This window comes from Armigeres subalbatus, chromosome 1 (genome assembly GCF_024139115.2).
Source record: "Armigeres subalbatus isolate Guangzhou_Male chromosome 1, GZ_Asu_2, whole genome shotgun sequence".
NCBI classification, from domain to species: Eukaryota; Metazoa; Arthropoda; class Insecta; order Diptera; family Culicidae; genus Armigeres; species Armigeres subalbatus.
The window spans coordinates 163,127,524-163,134,649 of record NC_085139.1 but is presented as its reverse complement, the minus strand read 5'-3'; positions in this window follow the sequence as shown (position 1 = coordinate 163,134,649).

Below are 7,126 nucleotides of genomic sequence, written 5' to 3'. Positions count from 1 at the left end.
GCTTGGGCAGCTGTCGTACTCACGTTCCAGCTGCGCGTAGAATGCGTCCTTATCATCATCAGTGCTTCCGGAGTGTGGGCTATGGACGTTGATTATGCTGAAGTTGAAGAACCGGCTGTAGTGTCCGAGTTCTTCCGCCGAATCGGCCATGACAGTTACCTTCGATACCGTAACAAAAAGAAATGACTGTTCGCCTCTAAAATCGTCACAAGAATGCCCGTTCTTCGATCTCCCGGAAACCGCATTCACTTTCTAGAAGCTTGCTATTTTTCTCCCTCGCGCATTCATGTCGAACGTGTTTTCTCTTTCTGTATTCATGCCGGAAACCGATTTCGAATACAAACACGAAACGTTTCGACTTGATCTGTTTAGCCCCTTTTAATTTATCAGAAACCGAGTGATATTGAAATATTTCATCTTATAACCGATACCAATTTGCCGTGTACAAAGGTTATCACGCTTCCTTGATATTTACACTGGGGCGAAAAACGTCAAATTAGTGTTTCATATATCAAACATTTCAAATGGTCCTATCTAACATCTACCATGATCTGAGAAAAATGGGATGCAATATTTGGCAGAAGAAAATAAATCTTAATTAAAATTTCAACTTCGTTCAATGATTATTAAATCGTTGTCAGCCAAAATAATAATCGTAGAACTGAATAAAAGTAATGGTTTTCCAGTTCAGGTCATTTTTCTTGGATTTTAGGATACTTTTGTTACTTTGGACCTTTTGCATATGAACAATCAGATGGGACCTGTTATATTGGACATTATACTCAAATCAAATTCACATAGGACCTTGAATGGAATTACTCAAACTTCGCTAAAGGAGGCTAGTTTTCGGTGGATAGTACAAAGAATCATGCATAATTAAGCGAATATTCATATTCTTCAACATTACCTTGTTGCATACATATTTACTTCGCATTTAATTCAAACGACTTATTCAATTCACTTTCCTAATCTAAATTTAGCATAAGTTTAAGCCAAGACTATTTAAGTCATCAAAACCCAAGTCACCTTGTCGCATGCACAAAATAAAACAACAAATTGAATCATGTACTCAGGGCCGGATTTAGCCGGAAGGGGCCCCGGGGCCGACAGCTTATGGGGGCCCCAAAATGTACAAAACAGGTTGGTTTTGGTACATAAGAATTATGGGGGCCCGGGGCCACGGCAACACGCCCCCCCCCCCTAAATCCGGCCCTGCATGTACTGTATCAGGACATTGATTATAATCATCTATGGGTTTGCTGATAGGATCTGATACTTGAATACCTACGTACAACATCTAAGGTGTCCGCCAGAGTAAACGCGACGTGCGATGCGACGCGACTCAGGTAAAAAGTAACAATTATTATCAATGAGCTTTGCCCTAACAGAGTATCCTGTCTGTGACAGGGCAGTTCATGCAGCATGAGTTAAACAGGTACTCAGCAGCGTATACTGCCGTGAATCGCAAATTTGTCCCATATGAATAGGAAACCCAGCAAAGATGGGACCGATATGCGATTCACGGCAGTATAGGTCTTGCATTATGGCAGCTAATACTGTGTATATACCTTCCATTTTTGAATCCACATCCTTATAGGGATAAGAAGCCAAGTCGGTGCTGAACATTCCGGTTTCAGATTTTTCCGCCCGCCAACAGTAGCAGTTCGGTACAACGGATATCTTCCTTGTTCGAAAATCAAGTACATAACTTAACCGTAAATCCTCCAATATTATCCTTTGGAAAAAGCATCTTGTTCTGGGGGCATACCTGGAATCTTCAGAGAACTGTCACCTCCCAGGAAAGGATCGCCTTTGATACCGGTGACGGGATTTTTTATGGCAACGCAAACGAGCCGTCACCTTAGTGCCCACCGAAAGCTGCTGAGGAATCTCCTTGGGAAGATCCCGAACAAAAGGTCTCCCGATCGCTTGGTCTGCAGTTGCCGAATCTTACGCCGCTTTCGTTCCAACTGACGACATTCGTCGTCTTAAAAGGCTGCCGAACAACGTCTCGGTTTTCTCCTCCTATAGTCCTACGAATTCGGTTTCACTCAGCGCTGAAATAAAAAGATTTGTATAAACTCGCATTCAACCCCGAATCTAATTCCTCGCACCTTGTCAAATGAATTGTTTCCAAATCCGGGTACATTTTCCTCAGGCATAACTGGAAGTCATTCTCACCCTCGAACTGCGCTCCGTCGATATTGCTGTAAAACAATTCGTAGCTGACACATTCGTGCGCCTTCGGCAGCTTCCTCAACCGGAATCCAATTCACTGGCTGGCTTTCTTGTCCATCAGGGCCTCGTGATTGATCACCCACAGTGCGCTCGTCCCTTTATTCGAATCTCCCTTGCGTTTCTTCAAACGGTCCTTCATCTTGGCGTACTGCGATAGCATCTTCTTCTTTTGACCAGAACAGGTTACATTTTCCAAGGAGTTATCATTCCCTTCTGCGGCGACGAAGTCACTGACCCCGTCCCCCCGGGGGTGCCACCCTTCCGTGGACTTCGCTTTGGTGGGACCCGTTTGTTAATTTGCATTTCGGGACGACGGATTTCTAGTGGTTTCTGAAGTGGGTCCTGTAATTGGTTTGCTAAATATACCAAAACATCTTAATTTTATGCTTGGACAAACCGGGACAAACTTACCTTAATAGCAGCGTGTCTTTTTTTTTTTTTTTTTTTTTTTTTGTCTGCTGCTTCTTTCAGGCTTAGACCAGAAGTGGTCCATCTTGCCTTTGGGATGTCTTCGGATCGCTTTCCGTGTGTACACGGTCCTCTGTCTTTTTCGTTATTCATATGCGTTTTCAGTTGCTTTGTCGTCTTGATTCTTACAGCGTAATTTCTATCCGTTTTAAAAATTGCACTATGCTTTTCATTTCATCGATGTTTTCTTCTTCGAATATTTTGGCAATTGGTTTTAAGTTGTGTAGTACTGGTGTCATTGCTCTGTTGTTCAGCCACTTTACACATTGGTAGAGAGTGTGTTCCAGGTCTTCGACTTCGTTGCAGAGTCCACACATATCGTCAGTCTCCCATTTCCATTTGAATTTCCTGTCTTTCGTCATACAGTGGTTTGATCTTATTCTGCTTAAAGTGATTTTTTCTTCTGCTGACAGTCCAAGTCCTTTGCACCAGGGTTTGCTCAATGGTATTTTTACGAATTCGAAATGTTTTACTCCTTTTGTCTTCGAGATGTCCTGATATCTGTTGGTCCAGTTCGTCCATGGCGATATGCAAAGTCCGATATATGAGTCCGATATATGACTTGCATATCGGTCCATTTCTTCGGAATTACATACGAAAGTATAAGGGGAAGGCCTTTTGAAAATGTGAACATTTGGTTTACGTGGTCCCGTTGGACCGAAAGTGTTCTCAAAAGAATTCCGGAATCCCGAAGGGTTTGCTGTTGGAATCTCGAAGGGTTTGCCGTCGGAATCCCGACAGAATTCCCATCGGAATCCCGAAAGAATTCCCGTCGGAATCCCGAAAGTATTCCCGTCCGAATCCGAAATACGAGACACTGAAGACGGCCGTACTGTTGAGGTCGAAAAACGTATCTGTCAAACGTACAATCAAGTGGTGAAATTAAATGATAATGATTAATGACGATAAGACCCGATAGCAATGATGGCAACCGCAGGGTGGCAAAATAGATCTCTGCACGAGGTGGCCTTATCGGGATGCAAATTACTGGCATATAAACTCATTTAATAAATTTTCTTTCTGTATTTTCGTTAATACTTTTTTCACAACTCACAACAACAATTTAAATTCCTTCTATTGAGGAAATAGGTTTGCCATTTTTTTCAGTATAATATCAAACCAAAATATTTGATAAGTTTTTCTGTTTTCAGTTTGTTAATATATGGAGGAGGACCAACGCGCACTGGGAGTTTTCGAAAGGAAAATGCTGCGTACCATCTATGGTGGGGTGAAAATACAACGCCTGTTGTAGATAGCATTTTAACTGTTTCAAATTTCATTTCCTATACATACTCCCATACATTTTATAACTCAACCAGTGTTGTAAAATGTCATTTGCATTCGTTTGTATAATTTTCCCAGAACTTTTTTCTGAAGGTAGCCATCATTCCTGAGGTATGACGAACTTATAGCGCTTAAATGTGTTTACAACTTTGTCTAATAAGACATTGCTGTAAATATGTAATCTGAGGCGTGGGAGGCAAAATGTCATTCAAATGACATTATGTCAAATGACACGTGACATTTTGGAGAGTTTTCACTATCCAGCCTCATATGTTATATTTAGGGCAATGTACCCTTGGACAAAAATATAGCCCTACTCAAGCGTTATGAGTACATCTGAAATTATGAAATAAATTTGGCTTCTGAAGAAAGTTATGAACAAATTAGTCAAATGACATGCAGATGACATTTTACAAGCCTGAACTCAACTAACGATGCCCTAACATTACTAAAGATGCCGTTACTAAAGTCTATTCAATTTTAAAAACTAATTCAGATTGCTTCCTAAATATATTTGAAAACGAAAGATTTTATACATACGTAGTTCCCTGTAGTTCCACTGGCCAAGTGGTGAAATGATGGTCGCCTGAGAGTTTAGCCGGTTGCGGTAAGATCTGTCGCATGGCGTGTGTTTGGGATTACAGAATTACATCGTATTATACTCAACCCTCTTTTACGTCACTTATTGGGGGACGTAAACCGAATGTGACGTAAAAGAAATTTTGTTAAATTTCTTGTATTTCCTTAATTTATTGATCGTGAGGATACTTTCAAACACATTCACTTGCGTCTTACATGAGGTATTGTAAGATTTCTCCAAATCCAGGAGATGTTATAAGATCTCCAAATTGTCCTGGAGTTTGAATCAAATGGTCTACCGAATCAACCAAAGCCTTCGTGATGTCCCCAGCCGTGATATCAACTCAATTATGACAAGACACAAGACACAAGACACATGAGGTGTTGTAAGATCTCCAAATTGTCCTGAAGTTTGAATCAAATGGTCTACTGAATCAACCAAGGCTTCTACGATGTCCAGAGCCGTGGTGTTCACCCAATTTTGTCTTCTGAGTATTGGTCTTTTACTAACGTCTCAAATACAGATATATGAGAAGTTGTAAGATCTCCAAATTGCCCTGGAGTTTAAATCAAATGGTCTATCGAATCAAAAAAAGCGTTCATGATGTCCTAAGCCGTGCTTTCAACTCAATTATGTTTTCTGAGTATTTGTCTTTCACTTGCGTCTTAAAACAAGACATTTGAGGTGTTGTAAGATCTCCAAATTGTCCTGGAGTTTGAATCAAATAGTCTAATGAATCAACCAAGGCTTCCATGGTGCTCCCAGCCGCGGTATCAGCCCAATTATGTCCTCCAATTATTTGTCTTTCACTTACGTCTCAAATCGAGGCATATGAGATGTTTTAAGATCTCCAAATTGTTCTGGAGTTAGAGTCAAATGGTCTACCGAATCTACTGAGGCTTGCACGATGTCCTCAGTTGCGGGATCAACCCACTCATGCCCTCCGAGTATTTGTCTTTCACTTGCGTCTCAAGTCCATGTATATGAGATGTTTTAAGATCTGCAAATTGTCCTGGAGTTTGAATCAAATGGTCTACAGAATCAACCAAGGCTTCACGATGTCCTCAGCCTCGGTGTCAACCCAATTTTGTCTTCTGAGTATTGGTATTTTGTAAACGTCTCCAATTAATGAACACAGTAGTTCAAATTCCCCAACAAAAAAAATCTCAAATACAGGCATATTCGATATTGTAAAGGCTCCGTCAGACGTTGCAAGCAAATCACTCGTGCGAGCGAATGATTTCTGAGAGCACTCGCAATTGCAGTCACACGTAGCAGTTTTTTACTTTAAGCAAATGACAGATTTACTCTCATGCAAGTATAAACAAAAACGAAAAACTTGGTTTTCGGCCACAAAATCTAATTTCATTCCTATTTTTGCAGTGCAACACTGCCACCTGAAAACGTTTTCACTTTTGCGAGCGAAAAATTTGCTAGTGCTGCACTAGCAAGCGCAATTCCGTTTCTGCGAGTTGAAAATTTTTAACGCTTAGCAGTCACACATTGCAAGCGAGTGTTTGCTTACGAGTTGTCATTTGTTTGCATGCAATCACTTTCAGTGTAGTCAGACACGCAAAATTTTGACAGTTGTCACTTTCTGCGAGCAAAATGCTCGTTGCGAGTGATTTGCTTGCAACGTCTGACGGCACCTTAGAAACTCCAAATTGTCTTGGAATTTGAATCAAATGGTCTATCGAATCAACCAAAGCCTTCATGATGTCCTAAGCCGTGGTTTCAACTCAATTATGTTCTTTGAGTATTTGTCTTTTACTTGCGTTTCAAAACAAGACATATGAAGTGTAGTAAGATCACCAAATTGTCCTCGAGTTTGAATCAAATGGTGTAATGAATCAACCAAGGCTTCCATGGTGTCCCCAGCCACGGTATCAACTTAATTATGTCCTCCGGATTTTTTGTCTTCCACTTACGTCTCAAATCCAGACATATGATATGTTTTAAGATCTCCAAATTGTTCTGGAGTTTGAATCAAATGTTCTGCCGAATCAAACAAGGCTTTTACGATGTCCAGAGCCACGGTGTCAACCCTATTTTGTCTTCTGAGTATTAGTCTTTTACTAACGTCTCAAGTCCAGGCCTACCGAATCTACTGAGGCTTGCACGATGTCCTCAGCTGCGATATCAAAATGTCTTTCACTCGCGTCTCAAATGTAGGCATATGAGTTGTTCTAAGATCTTCAAATCATCCTGAAGTTTGAATCAAATGGTCTGCCGGATCAACCAAGGCTTTCATTATGTCCCCAGCTACGGTATCAACCAAATTATGTCCTCCGAATATTTTTCTTCCACTTGCGTCTCAAATCCAGACATGTGAGATGTTGTAAGATCTCACAATTGTTCTGGAGTTTGAATCAAATGGTCTGCCGAATCAACAATGGCTTCCATGATGTCCCCAGCCGTGGTAACAACCCACTTATGTCCTCCGAGTATTTGTCTTTCGCTTGCAACTCAAATGGAGGCATATGAAGTTTTCTAAGATCTCCAAAGTGTCCTGGATTTTGAATCAAACGGTCTACCGGATCAACCAAGGCTTCCATG